This window comes from Eriocheir sinensis, chromosome 57, assembly GCF_024679095.1.
Source record: "Eriocheir sinensis breed Jianghai 21 chromosome 57, ASM2467909v1, whole genome shotgun sequence".
Classification (NCBI taxonomy): domain Eukaryota; kingdom Metazoa; phylum Arthropoda; class Malacostraca; order Decapoda; family Varunidae; genus Eriocheir; species Eriocheir sinensis.
Window position 1 is genome coordinate 1,230,228 of NC_066565.1, and position 12,500 is coordinate 1,242,727.

At 38.1% G+C, this 12,500-nt stretch overlaps 1 protein-coding gene and 1 long non-coding RNA gene across 3 annotated transcripts in view; one reads left to right on the forward strand and one right to left on the reverse strand.

Annotated features, from left to right (window-relative positions):
* The window catches only part of LOC126984453 (uncharacterized), a 153,920-nt gene that overhangs the window by 85,071 nt on the left and 56,349 nt on the right, over window positions 1-12,500 (reverse strand). The gene's annotated exons all lie outside the window — the stretch shown is intronic.
* LOC126984466 (uncharacterized) lies at window positions 8,462-10,847 on the forward strand. Its single transcript, XR_007736767.1, has 3 exons — window positions 8,462-10,161; window positions 10,264-10,683; window positions 10,727-10,847. It is a non-coding gene; the product is annotated as an uncharacterized LOC126984466 (long non-coding RNA).

Below are 12,500 nucleotides of genomic sequence, written 5' to 3' on the forward strand. Positions count from 1 at the left end.
GGCCACTCAACATGCATAAAACATCATATTGTGCCCCTGAATAAGCATAAAACGTCAAATAGGGCCCCGGAATGAGCTTAACTAAGAGAAGACCCACTCAGAGCGCATAAAAGTCAAATGGGGCCCCGCAGTTAGCATAATCACCCTTTTAGCCCACTCAACATGCGTGAAAGACAACATTGGGCCCCTGAATAAGCATAAAACGTCAAATAGGGCCCCGGAATAAGCGTAATCAAAGCAAGACCCACTCAACAAGCATGAAACATCAAATGGGGCCTCACAGTCAGCATAAACACCCTTTGAACCCACTCAGCAAGCATAAAACAGCAAATTGGGCCCTGGAATAAGCATAAAACGTCAAATATGGCCCTGGAATCAGCATAATCGCCCTTCACACCCACTCATCAAGCATAGAAGATCACATAAGGCCCCATAGTGAGGATAATACACCCATCCTGACCCCCTGAAGAAGCATAATGACGTCTGACCCACTCAGCAAGCATACAACACCAAAACAGGGCCCTGGGGAAAGCATAACCACTCTTGCAACCACTCAGTGAGGATAAAACTTCAAAATTGGGCCCTGCAACGAGCATAAACTCCCGTCACACCCACTCAGCGAGCATAAAATCTTAAAACAGGCCCCAGATTGAGCATAACATCCCTCGCGCGGCCCTTGAATGAGCATAAAGCAACACATGAGCGCCAGGGAGGGAGCGTAAAGCCTATTTGGCCCCGCAATAGGTATACTCCCTCCCCTGGGGCCCCGGATGAAGCGTTACACCTCCCCCGGGCCCGCTAGTGTGCGTAGAACAGTCCCGGGGCCCCTTAATGAGGATAATGGCCGGGATGGAGCGGCTGTCTGTCTCTCTATCTATCTATCTATCTATCTAGCTGTGTGTTTGTGTATATTTGCTTTTTCTTTGTTATTTTGTTTGTTTTTGTTTGTGTGTATGTTAAAATGTGTATGAGAGAGAGAGAGAATGTGTCTGTCTGTCTCTTTCTTTGTTTTCTTTATATTTTGAACTTGCTGAGAGAGAGAGAGATCGTAAGTATAGGTCATCGATGTTGGATCCCAAGGTAAATTATAATTACAATAACGAAGTACCTCTCTCTCTCTCTATCTCTCTTCAATTTCCTCTTTTAATTATTATTGTTATTATTTTCTTTTTTTTCTTTTTTTCTTTGCTATTATTTTCTCTCTCTCTCTCTCTCTCTCTCTCTCTCTCTCTCTCTCTCTCTCTCTCTCTCTCTCTCTCTCTCTCTCTCTCTCTCTCTCTCTCTCTCTCTCTCTCTCTCTCTCTCTCTCTCTCTCTCTCTCTCTCTCTCTCTCTCCTATTATTATTTTCTCTCTCCATTTTCTTTTTTCTCTGTTTCTTCTTCCTCCTTTTTTCCATAATCATCATCATCATCATCTTCTATTTTTGTTCTTTTTTGCAGTCATTTTCTTCTCCTTCGTCTCCATCATTTTCTTCTATTCTCTTTTTTTATCATTATTTTTATCTATTTTCTTCCTTCTCTCTTCTATTGATTTTTCATCTTTTTATTCCTTTGTTTTTTTTATTTTCATTTTTCTTCTTTTTTATTCAAGTATTTTTTCCTCCTCTCATTTTGTTATATTTTGTATTTTTATTATTATTGTTATTATTATTATTATTATTATTATTATTATTATTATTATTATTATTATTATTATTATTATTATTATTATTATTGTTATTATTATTATTTATTATTATTCTTCTCATTATTCTCTCTCTCTCTATCTCTCTCTCTCTCTCTCTCTCTCTCTCTCTCTCTCTCTCTCTCTCTCTCTCTCTCTCTCTCTCTCTCTCTCTCTCTCTCTCTCTCTCTCTCTCTCTCTCTCTCTCTCTCTCTCCTTCTTCTTCTTCTTCCTATTTTTCCCTCCTCCCTTAATCGCTCTTTTCTTTCTCTCTCTCTTCCTTTTTCTCTCTCTCCTTTGTTCCTTATTTTTCATCATTATCACGAGTTTTCTCTCTCTCTCTCTCTCTCTCTCTCTCTCTCTCTCTCTCTCTCTCTCTCTCTCTCTCTCTCTCTCTCTCTCTCTCTCTCTCTCTCTCTCTGTGTCTGTGTGTGTGTGTGTGTGTGTGTCTGTGTGTAAGTATGTGTCTGTTGGTTTCTCTCTTTATGACCAGATGAGAGAGAGAGAGAGAGAAGAAAGAAACAATATTTTTTTAGTATATTCGCTTTCCCATAAATTCCTGTGTGCGTATTTACTCTCTCTCTCTCTCTCTCTCTCTCTCTCTCTCTCTCTCTCTCTCTCTCTCTCTCTCTCTCTCTCTCTCTCTCTCTCTCTCTCTCTCTCTCTCTCTCTCTCTCTCTCTCTCTCTCTCTCTCTCTCTCTCTCTCTCTATCTCTCTCTATCTCTCTATCTCTCTATCTCTATATCTATCTATCTATCTCTTTCTTCAGTAATTCTCAATGTCACAATTTCCACTTATTTGGGTTTTTTAAAATCTCCTCTTACTAATATTTTTTTCTACTGTATCTGAAAGCACTAACAATTGATTGGCGGGACACATATACAACACATATTGGGTGCAGGTTCAGGACACATTACGGGCATTTTAAACACATATTCGAGACCTCTTGGAACCCATATCGTCACCTCAACCTACACTCATTTTAACCGTGGTCTGAGGCGTCAATACTTATGCTGTGGTACGTTTTTGTGGTTCTCTTGGTACAGTTTTAATGGCTGCGATAATGTATTCTTTAGTCTATGTTTTGGTACCTTTTGGTTGGTGTGTTGGTACGATTTTAATGGCTAAACGATAACCTATTCTCTAGTGTGTGTTGTGGTACGCATTGGTGGCTGTGTTGGTACGACTTTAATGCTTAACACGATAACTTATGCTCTGGTACGTTTTGGTGGTTTTCAGTACAGTTTTAATGGCTGCGATAACATATTCTTTAGCGTGTGTTCTGGTACGCTTGGTGGGTGTGTCGGTACGATTTAAATGCCTACGATACCATGCTCTCTATTTTGGTACGTTTCTGTGGTTATGTCAGTACGAATTTGATGCTAAACTCGATAACATTAGCTCACGTGAATGGGTTGAGAAGTGATCAATTCTCTTCAATACAGATCGCTTTTAAGTGGACAAAGGAGCGTAACAATTTGATGTCGATAGATTTGATAGACTTAATCGATTCTTTTCAATATAACCACTTTTTCTTTAGCGAGCAAGACACGAGGGTAACTTGACGCATACGAATTGGGCAGACCTAATCAATGCCCTTCAAAATAGATCGCTTTTCAGAGGACAAAAGGCTTCAGTAATCTAATGGGGCCGAATTCCTTTTGCAGACTCCTATGTTCTGATGTTCTTATGTTCTCACTGAGTTGATAAATTCTCTTCAATACAGATCGCTTTTAAGTGGACAAAGGAGCATAACAATTTGATGGGGATAGATTTGATAGACTTAATCGATTCTTTTCAATATAACCACTTTTTCTTTAGCGATCAAGACACGAAGGTTACTTGACGCATACGAATTGGGCAGGCCTAATCAATTCCCTTCCTTCAGTTCGCTTTTCAGAGGACAAAAGGCTACAGCAGTCTAATGGGGCCGAATTCCTTTTGCAGACTCCTATGTTCTGATGTTCTTATGTTCTTACTGAGTTGATAAATTCTCTTCAATACAGATCGCTTTTAAGTGGACAAAGGAGCGTAACAATTTGATGGGGATAGATTTGATAGACTTAATCGATTCTTTTCAATGTAACCACTTTTTCTTTAGCGAGCAAGACACGAGGGTAACTTGACGCATACGAAGTGGGTAGGCCTAATCAATTCCCTTCAAAATAGATCGCTCTTCTGAGGACAAAAGGCTTCAATAGTCTAATGGGGCCGAATTCCTTTTGCAGACTCCTATGTTCTGATGTTCTTATGTTCTTACTGAGTTGATAAATTCTCTTCAATACAGATCGCTTCTAAGTGGACAAAGGAGCGTAACAATTTGATGGGGATAGATTTGATAGACTTAATCGATTCTTTTCAATGTAACCACTTTTTCTTTAGCGAGCAAGACACGAAGGTTACTTGACGCATACGAATTGGGCAGGCCTAATCAATTCCCTTCAAAATAGATCGCTTTTCAGAGGACAAAAGGCTTCAGTAGTTTGATATGCATAAATTCTCTACATTCGATCAATTCTCTTCACTATTGGTCGCATTTCCAGCCTTTTAGAACATGAGAACAAGCTGCTTTTAAGAATATTCAGTAGTTAGAATTGTTTAAAAGAACGAAACTGTTACAAACTCTCTTTTTTCTTCTCTTTCTGCTGTTCTTTCTACGTTCCTGTGTGCAATGAAGTAAGTTTAACCTCACTGTCTAAGGTAACTTGACGCATACGAATTGGGAAGACCTAATCAATTCCCTTCCTTCAGTTCGCTTTTCAGAGGACAAAAGGCTTCAGTAGTCTAATGGGGCCGAATTGAGATGATAAATTCTCTTCAATACAGATCGCTTTTAAGGGGACAAAAGTGTGTTGCAACTTGATGGGGAAAGATTTGGTAGACTTAAGAACATAAGAACATAAGAACGTTAGGAGTCTGCAAGAGGCCGGTTGGGCTATACAAGGCAGCTCCTGTACACTCAACCCCACCTTACCTCACCGTCCATGGCTTTATCTAACCTCTTCTTGAATGTATCTATGGTATGGCACCCACAACATGGCCCCCAAGCCTGTTCCATTCGTCCACCACTCTATTAGTGAACCAATTCTTGCATGTCTTTGTTGAATCTGAATTTGTCTAACTTAAAACCATTGCCACGCGTCCTACCTGGCTCTTTTACTATCAAAATCTTATTGACATCTCTTTTATTAAAGCCCTTCATCCATTTATAGACTTCGATCAAGTCTCCTCGCAACCTTCGCCTTTCTAGAGCGTGTAGATTTAACTGCTTCAGCCTGTCTTCATAAGGCAAGTTTCTCACGCCCTGAATCGATTCTCTTCAATATACCTATTTTTTTTTAGCGAGCAAGACACGAAGATAACTTAACGCACACGAATTGGGTAGAGCTTATCAATTCCCTTCAAAACAGATCGCTCTTCAGAGGACAAAAGGCTGCAGTAGTTTGATATGCATAAAATGTCTACATTCGATCAATTCTCTTCACTATAGGTCGGATTTCCAACCTTTTAGAACGTGAGAACAAGCTGGTTTAAGGTTATTCAGTAGTTAGAATTGTTTAAAAGAACGATACTGTTACAAACGCTCTTTTTCTTCTCTTTCTGCTGTTCTTTCTACGTTCCTGTGTGTAATGGAGTAAGTTTAACCTCACTGTCTAATTCCAGCATTTCCAGACACGCACAATAAGTTAGTTCAAGATAAGTCAGTCGTTAGAATTCTTTACGACTCCTTACTTATACAAATCCTGTTTTTAAATTCTCTTCCTGTTGTTCTGTTTACGTTTCTGTGTGTTTAGAATAGAGCAAAATTTACCTCACTGTCTAATTCCTGCATTTCCAGACACGTAAAAACAAAATAAGTCATTTGTTTGAGTTGTTTAAGAAAATTCCTCTCCTACAAACCCTATTTTTTTTCTCTCTCTGGTGTTCTTTTTACGTTCGTGTGTGTAATGAAGTAAGTTTAACCTCACTAACCAATTCCAGCATTTCCAGACACGCAAAAACAAAGCAAGTCATTTGTTTGAGTTGTTTAAGAAAATTTCACTCCTACAAACCCTATTTTTCTTCTCTTTCTGGTGTTCTTTCTATGTTATGTATGTTTTAATAGAGCAGAATTTACCTCGCTAACCAATTCCTGCATTTCCAGACACGTAAAAACAAAGCAAGTCATTTGTTTGAGTTGTTTAAGAAAATTCCTCTCCTACAAACCCTTTTTCTTATCTTCCTGCTGTTCTTTCTACGTTTTGTCGCTCAGTGAGGTAGATTTAACCTCACTACCCAATTCACGCCGTTTCATACACGCACGCACCAAGTATCTCAACTGTTAATGGCTTCTACTGCACGCGGGGTTTTTTGTGAGCGCCAGGAGTGTTCAGTGGGTCAGTAATACCACCCTGCTGACCTCGCTGACCTTGGTGACCTCGCTGACCTGTTCTTTAAGCGGTTTAGACATGTACGAGAGGGAGGATGTTGTGGGTTCGTGTGTTTTTTGTTGGGCGAGAATTTGATGATTTTTTTTTCTTGTTTTATATTTTGTTTTTATTTCTCGTTTTTTTCTTGTTTTTTTCTGGTTTTGTTGGTTGAGAATTTGATGTTTTTCTTTGTTTTATGTTGTTTGTTTTTATTTCTCGTTTTCTTTTTTTTTTTCTTTTTTTTTCTTGGCCGAGAATTTGATGACGTTTTTCTTTGTTTTTTTTCTTTCTTGTTTTCTTCTTGTTTTTTTCTGTTCTTTCGTAAATTATTCTTGTTTTCATTGTTTTCCTTTTCTTTTTGTTTAGTTTCGATCGTTATTCTTTTTTTTGTATTTTGTATTATTATTTTTTCTTTGTTTTCTTAGTTTTCTCTCATTTTTTGTTTTCCTTCTCGACATTTTTCTCCTTTCCTTCTTTTCATTTCTTTTTCTGTTTCCGATTCCTGTTCTTTCTTTTCCCTCATTCTTTCCTGTTTTTTCTCTTATCATATTTTAGTTAGTCTTTCTTTTCGTTCTCCTTTCCTAAATCAATCTTTTCTTCCTCTTCTTTCTTTTCATTTTTCTACTTTCATTTTCGTTTCCTTCTGTTTTCCTTTCCTAAATCATCCTCTTTTCCTTCTTTTCTTCCTATTCTTTCTTTTCATTTTTCTACTTTCTTCTTCGTTTCCTTCTGTTTTCCTTTCCTAAATCATCCTCTTTTCCTTCTATTCTTCCTGTTCTTCCTTTTTATTTTTCTACTTTCTTTTTCGTTTCCTTCTGTTCTACTTTCCTAAATCATCCTCTTTTCCTTCTTTTCTTCCTATTCTTCCTTTTCATTTTTCTACTTTCTTTTTCGTTTCCTTCTGTTCTCCTTTCCTAAATCATCCTCTTTTCCTTTTATTCTTCCTGTTCTTCCTTTTTATTTTTCTACTTTCTTTTTCGTTTCCTTCTGTTCTCCTTTCCTAAATCATCCTCTTTTCCTTCTTTTCTTCCTATTCTTCCTTTTTATTTTTCTACTTTCTTTTTCGTTTCCTTCTGTTCTCCTTTCCTAAATCATCCTCTTTTCCTTCTTTTCTTCCTATTCTTCCTTTTTATTTTTCTACTTTCTTCTTTCTTAATCAACTGAACGAGATGGAACGTTTTTTTATATTTTTGTTAGTCTTTTCCTTCTGTTCTCCTTTCCTAAATCATTCTCTTTTCTCTCTATTCTTCCCTTACCTTTTCTTTTCTTTTAATTTCTCTTTCTTTTTTAATAGAACAAGATGGAACGTTTTTTTTTGTTATTTTGGTTAGTCTTTTCCTTCTGTTCTCCTTTCCTAAATCATCCTTTTTCCTTCTATTCTTCCTATTCTTCCTTTTCATTTTTCTACTTTCTTCTTTCTTAATCAATAGAACAAGATGGAACGTTTTTTGTTATTTTGCTTAGTCTTTTCCTTCTGTTCTCCTTTCCTAAATTACCCTCTTTCTTTCAATTCTTCCTTTTCATTTTAATTTTTCTACTTTCTTCTTTCTTAATCAATAGAACAAGATGGAACGTTTTTTCTAAGTCTTTCTCTTCTACAATTTTCCGTCAACGTTCACAATATTTTCCATCGGTCAACAAATATATCATCAGTTCTTCGTCTTTAACTTCGCTGCAAACATCTTTTATTTTTTTCCTAATCTTTTCTTTCAACGATGGATTTATTTTCTTTTGAGTCTTCAGCGTTTTTTTTTATCACGACCTTTTAGTTGTTTTGTTGTTGTTCTTCTTTTTCAAACTCTTTATTTTTCATTTATATTTTTCAAGCTTTTAAGTTCTTCGTCCTTAACTTCGCTGCAAACTTATCTTTTTTTTTTTCTTCCTAATCTTTTTTGAACGATTGATTTATTTTCTTTTGAGTTGTTGGTGTTTTTTGTCAAGATCTTTTTAGTTTGTTGTTGTTGTTGTTGTTGTTGTTGTTGTTCATCTCCTTTTTCAAACTTTTTATTTTTCATTTATATTTTTCAAGCTTTTAAGTTCTTCGTCCTTAACTTCGCTGCAAGCTTCTCTTTTTTTTCTTCCTAATCTTTTTTGAACGATTGATTTATTTTCTTTTGAGTTGTAGGTGTTTTTTGTCAAGATCTTTTTAGTTTGTTGTTGTTGTTGTTGTTGTTGTTGTTCATCTCCTTTTCCAAACTTTTTATTTTTTCATTTTATTATTTTTCAAGATTTTTATTTTCTAACGATACAGATTTCTTTCTCTCTTTTTCTCTCTTTCTTTTCTTTTTAATTCTTTTTCATCCAAACTTTTCATTTTTTAATTTTTTATTTTTCAAGATTTTTATTTTCTAACGATTCAGATTTCTCTCTCTCTCTTTCATATTTTTGTTTTTTTTCCATCACAGTTATTTTTGTTGATTCTATTTTCTCCTTTTTTTTTAATTTTTTTGTTCATTTCCAGCACCATTTTTCTCAGTTTTTCCTTCTTTTTCATCACTGGGTTTTATTTATTTCTTTTTCTCAGTCTTTTTCTTTATCTTTTTCCATCAGTATTTTTTTTACGTAACTGTTCTTTTTTTTCTGGTTTTCTCATTTTTTCTGCTTTTCCATCAATGTTTTTTTACTATTATTTTCTATTTCTGTTTTTTTCTCATTTATTTTCATTTCCCACCAATGTTTTTTTCTAATTGCTCTTTTCTCTTTCTATTTTCCTCTTTTTCTCCTTTTCCATCACAGTTTTTTCTTTTAATTGTTCTTCTTTTCCTTTTGTTTTTATTTTAATTTTTTTTGTTCGTTTTCATCAGGGCATTTTTTTTCCTGTTCCATAATATCTTTTTTTCCACCATTATTTTCTTTTCATCAGTCTTTTTTTCCTTTTCCATCAGTCTGTTTCTTTTTCCATCAGTATCTCTTCTTTTCCATGAGCCGTTTTTTAATTGTTTGTCTTTTCCATTTGTCTTTCTTCAGATTTTATTTCATTCTTTTCCTTTACAGTTTATTTTCCTCTCCCCCCAAAAAAGACATATCACTAAGCCTATTTCTGACCACGACACAGACATATTTTCTTATTTTCATTTATCTCATTTTATCTTTTACGACATTTTTTTCCAATTTTTTTTCCTTCATTTCCTCTTAAAAACACATTTCTGGGCCCATTTCACGTTGCATCGGCTAGCATTTTTTTTATAGTAGTGCCTCATTTTCTAGCCCACTCCTGGTACGTCTGAGAAAGTCTTGTCATTCCAGCCCACAGCACGATTTTTGGTCTGCGGTTTTATAAGGCTGAAGGAAGTGGGCTGGGCGTGTGTGGTGTATCTGGGCTTGGTGTGAAAGGACTGAAAATATTACTTGTTTTTGCGTGTGTGGGCTTAAACTAACTGGGCTTGGCGTGTCCGGGCTTGAAATATTAGCTGTTTTGTGTGGATTGGGCTTGGTTGAGCTGAGAAAACTGGGCTGACATTTTAGGGCTTAGAATTATCAGCTGTTTTGTGTGTGGTCTTTTGGAAGTGTCAGCTTCTTGTGTGTTTGGGCTTAGAAATGTCAGCTGTTGGGCGTGTGTGTGTGCGTGTGTTTGGGCTGAGAAAACTGGGCTGACATTTTAGGGCTTAGAATTATCAGCCATTTTGTGTGTGGCCTTTTGGAAGTGTCATTTGTCTGTGTGTTTGGGTTTAGAAATGTCAGCTGTTGGGCTTGTGTGTGTGTGCGTGTGTTTGGGCGGAGAAAACTGGGCTGGCTGACATTTTAGGGCTTAAACTTGTCAGCTGTTTATCGTATGTGGGCGTGTATGGGTGTGAATGTTTCTGGCTTTGAGAAGGTCTGATATAACTGGGCGTTTTTTTTATTATATGGGCTTGGAAGTGACAGCTGTCGGGCTTGTATGGGCTTATATTTATGTTAAAAAGCCTGATATGATTGGGGTTTTCAAATGGAATGGGCTTGGAAGTGACAGCTGTCGGGCTTGTATGGACTGATATTTACGTGTTTGGGCTTGAAAAATTAAAAAGCCTGATGTGATTGGGGTTTTCAAATGGAATGGGCTTGGAAGTGACAGCTGTCGGGCTTGTATGGGCTGATATTTACGTGTTTGGGTTTGAGAAATTAAAAAGCCTGATATGATTGGGCGTTTTCAAATGAAATGGGCTTGGAAGTGACATCTGTCGGGCTTGTATGGACTTTATATGTGTGTTTAGGCTTGAAAAATTAAAAAGCCTGATATGATTGGGCGTTTTCAAATGGGATGGGCTTGGAAGTGACATCTGTCGGGCTTGTATGGAATTTATATATGTGTTTAAGCTTGAAGAAGTGGAAAGTCTGATGTGTTTGGGCGTATGAAGATGGAAAGGGCTTTAAAATGACAGCTGTTTGGGCGTATGAAGATGGAACGGGCTTTAAAATGACAGCTGTTTGGGCGTATGGAAATGGAACGGGCTTTAAAATAACAGCTGTTTGGGCGTATGAAGATGGAACGGGCTTTAAAATGACAGCTGTTTGGGCGTATGAAGATGGAACGGGCTTTAAAATGACAGTTGTTTGGGCGTATGAAGATGGAGCGGGCTTTAAAATGACAGCTGTTTGGGCATATGAAGATGGAAAGGGCTTTAAAATAACAGGTGGTTGGGGGGTATGAAGATGGAACGGGCTTTAAAATGACAGCTGTTTGGGCGTATGAAGATGGAAAGGGCTTTAAAATGACAGCTGTTTGGGCGTATGAAGATGGAAAGGGCTTTAAAATGACAGCTGTTTGGGCGTATGAAGATGGAAGGGGCTTTAATATGACAGCTGTTGGGTATGTTTGGGCTGATATTTGATTGTTTGGGCCTTAAGAATTAGAAAGCCTGATATGTGTGGGCTTCTGTCGATGAAAAGGGCTTTAATATGACAGCTCTTGGGTATGTTTGGGCTGATATTTGATTGTTTGGGCCTTAAAAATTAGAAAGCCTGATATGTGTGGGCTTCTGTAGATGGAAGGGGCTTTAATATGACAGCTCTTGGGTATGTATGGGCTGATATTTGCTTGTTTGGGCTTTAAGAATTAGAAAGCCTGATATGTGTGGGCTTCTGTAGATGGAAGGGGCTTTAATATGACAGCTGTTGGGTATGTATGGGCTGATATTTGCTTGTTTGGGCTTTAAGAATTAGAAAGCCTGATATGTGTGGGCTTGTCGATGAAAAGGGATTGGAGGTGACAGTTATCGGGCTTGTATGGGTGAGTTCGGGCGTGAGTCTCAAGTCTAGACGTATGGAAGGGAGATGTTTGATGTACTTCTGGGCTTTCCGAGGGAGAGGAAAGCCTTACTAAGTGGATTATGACGTGAGTAAGTGTGTGTGTGTGTGTGTCTGTGTATGTGTGTGTGTGTGTGTGTGTGTGTGTGTGTGACAGATGTTTGATACCTTTCCGGGCTTTCTGTGGCAGACTGGGCTTTCAAATATGGCTACCGGTCTTATAAATACTACCAGCTGTTTGGCGTAGACTCAAAACGGGCTGAATTTGGGCTTTTAAAACTCATATTAATACGAATGTATATGCTTTGCTGGGTTCGGGCTGGGATTCGGGCGTGACGGCGTAGATATGGGCTTGTTTTTAAGGCTTTTGGAAGTGAAATGATCGCTATGTTCTATATAATCGGGCTTGGGCTTATGGTCCGGGCTGGTAGGACTGAGGCAGTGCGACTACGCATATTCAACAAGTTTGGGCGTGGCGGAAACAGCTGGGCTTTGACGGGCGTGGCGATATCAGCTGCTGGGAGAATCGGGTTTACTGGGGTATTGAAAGTAGCTATTTCGGGCTGTGATTTAGTGTCTGGGTATCGAAGATTTGCTAATTTGGGCTCTTCTAGTGTCTGGGTGGAGTGGACTTGGCTTGTATATTATGGAAGTAAGAATTCGGGCTTATTCGTAAATTTATATGCGTGGGCTGGGATTCGGGCGTCACGGCGTAAATATGGGATGAATTGGGTAGTGTCTGGGCGTATTTTTTAAGCTTTTGGGCGTGAAGTGAACGTTATCCGGAACTTATAGGGTCAGAAATCGGGCTTTTGGGCTGATTACATTATTGGGCTTGATCGGACACAGATAGATCGAGGAGCGGGCGGTCACGGGCTGTTCTCTGTATATGTTGTAATGTTTGGGCGTGTTTCTGAAAGCCTGTTTGGGCATGGAAAGTAGAGATCCCGCTAGTGATGAGGTCGGAATCGGGCTTGGCCGGTTTGGGGCTGGGATTCGGGCGTGACTACGTAGGTGCGGGGTATTGGGCGGCTTTCTACGTGTTTGGGCTTTTTCTTAACCATTTATAATCTGATAACGGCGTAAAATATATGTTATACGATCTAAAAACGGGCTTTCTGATGTACTTAATTAATTGGGCGGGCCCGGGCGTACAGGGCTGAAGGTGGGCGGTATCTTGGGGATTTTACTGTATATATGGGCG